This window comes from Otolemur garnettii, unplaced genomic scaffold, assembly GCF_000181295.1.
Source record: "Otolemur garnettii isolate 467f Iridium unplaced genomic scaffold, OtoGar3 scaffold00100, whole genome shotgun sequence".
Lineage (NCBI taxonomy): Eukaryota > Metazoa > Chordata > Mammalia > Primates > Galagidae > Otolemur > Otolemur garnettii.
Window position 1 is genome coordinate 4,362,148 of NW_003852495.1, and position 2,584 is coordinate 4,364,731.

Below are 2,584 nucleotides of genomic sequence, written 5' to 3' on the forward strand. Positions count from 1 at the left end.
AAAAAAAAAAAAAAAGACTTACAGCTTTGGTCACTAACTTTTTTTTGTTTGTTTGTTTGTTTGTTTTGCAGTTTTTGGCTGGGGCTGGGTTTGAACCCGCTACCTCCAGTGTATGGGGCCAGCACCGTACTCCTTTGAGTCACAGGCGCCGCCTTTGGTCACTAACTTTACCTGTATTACCAGCTAGTCAAAGTATTAGTCGAGGTCATGCTACTAGCTATTCAGATAATACCCCAATTTTTTTCTTTTTTATTTAAAGTTCAAATGAGTGTTCCCTCTCAATGGGCAGTTTTCTTCTAAATAGGGATGCAGCCTCCATCCAACTTTTTTTTTTTTTTTTTTTTTTGAGACGTAGTCTTACTCTGTCACCCTGGCTAGAGTACAGTGGCGGCTAGAGTGCATTGGTGTCATAATAACTCACTTCAGCCTCAACTCCTGAGCTCAAGCAATTGTGCCTCAGCCTCCTAAGCATCTGGGGCTGCAGGCATATACCACCACACTAAGTTAATTTTTTTCTATTTTTAGTAGAGACAGAGTCTGGTTGTTATGCTCAGTCTGGTCTCAAACTCCTGAGCTTAAACAATTCTCCTGTCTTGGCCTCCCAGAGTTCCAGGTTTGCAGGAATGCGCCACCATGCCTGGTCTCTATCCAACTTTTGACTTCTACAGTTCCTTAATTTAATACTCAACAGTGTTGGGTGGCGCCTGTGGCTCAGTGAGTAGGGCACCAACCCCATATACCAAGGGTGGCGGGTTCAAACCTGGCCCCGGCCAAACTGCAACAACAACAAAAATAGCTGGGCAGTCTGGCGGGCGCCTGTAGTCCCAGCTTCTCAGGAGACTGAGGCAAGAGAATCGCCTAAGCCCAGGAGCTGGAGGTTGCTGTGAGCTGTGATGCTACAGCACTCTACCGAGGGCGATAAAATGAGACTCTGTCTCTTAGAAAAAAACAAAAAAACACTTAACAGTGTTAAACTGGTATACCTTGTTAACCATATTGGTCTTGAAGTAAAACACAATGTTTCTTTCTGTATCTAGAAAGAATAGAAGAAAGAACTAGTCATGTGACCCCCATCTAAATGTAAGGGAGGTAAGGACTGGGAATTTTAGCCCTTGATGTCCAGGTACTTTCTAGCAACAACACTCTGATAGGTAGACATATTTGTCATAAATGATATCTGTTACAAATAAACAGAAACTAAAGAGATAGTGAATTAGTTTGCTTTACTTGAATCACTAATAATACCTGCCTTTTATTGTGTACTTGCCATTTGACAGGTACTGCTAGGTGATTTATATTTAGTATTTCATTTATTCTCACATAGCTATGTGAAGTATTATGCTCATTTTAGAGATGAGGAAACTAAAGCTCAGAGAGATAACGTATATTGTTATGATTCCAAAGCTTATTTTGTTCTCCACTGTATTTGCTTTTCCACTGCCCCCTTTCTCATGTGAAATTCTCTTTTTTATTATAAATTGGTCTTATTCCATGATCTTCATCTTATCTTCTCTGCCCATATTTGGCATAAGCACATAACGACAGCTACCATTAAGTGCACTTTGCTGAAACTTTCTTTTAACCCTCAAGAAAACTTGAGATATTTTTCAATTACAAATCAAGGGGCCTGGTGAAGTGGCTCATACCTGTAATCCTAAACACTCTGGGAGGCCAAGGCCAATGGGTTGCATGAGGCTAGGAGTTTGAGAGTAGCCTGAGCAAGAGCAAGACCCTGTCTTTACTAAAATTAGAAAAATTACCCAGCAACATGGTGTACACATACCTGTGTTCTCAGCTACTGGGAAGCTAAGACAGGAGGATCAGTTGAGCTCAGGAGTTTGAGGTTGCAGTAAGCTATAATGATGACACTGCACGCTAACCAGGGCAACAGAGCAAGACTATGTCTCTAAAAGAAAAAAAAAAAAATTATGGGTCAAGAAAATAAATTCGAGAGTTTCAGTAACCTGCTCAGGATCTCATAGCTTGCAATATTTAGAGCTTACCGTATTTGAACACCAGACTTTATGACTAGAAAGTCTGTTCCCTTGACTTTTATGTTATACTACTTTGTTAGTCTTCGGAGAATACTTTACAACAATTAGTTTCAGGGCTACAAGATTTCATACTTCTTCATGGAATTGTTTCTCCCCACTCCCTCTGCTGTGGGCCCCATTTCATGATTATAGATTAATTTAAACATATATAAAGACTCATTCTGTGATAATCCAAAAACAACTTATTGTGATTTAGATTGTGATCGTTTAAATTACTATATCTTTTGGGGGCAAATCATATTTTAACTGTTGATTTGTATGCTTACATATATGTAAGTAGCTATATATATTTATAACCGAGTATAATACATATCTGGCTCTTATTTAAAAGTCAGGTTATGGCTCGGCGCCTATAGCTCAACCAGCTAAGGCGCCAGCGACGTACACCTAAGGTGATGGGTTTGAATCCCCAGCCCGGACCCGCCAAACAACGACGGCTGCAACCAAAAAATGGCCAGGCGTTGTGGCGGGCACCTGTGGTCCCAGCTACTTGGGAGGCGGAGGCAGGAGACTCGCTTGAGCCCAGGAGT

General features: G+C 41.0%; 1 protein-coding gene across 1 annotated transcript in view; it reads left to right on the forward strand.

Moving 5' to 3' along the window:
* The window catches only part of COQ10B (coenzyme Q10B), a 28,329-nt gene that overhangs the window by 7,206 nt on the left and 18,539 nt on the right, over positions 1-2,584 (forward strand). The gene's annotated exons all lie outside the window — the stretch shown is intronic.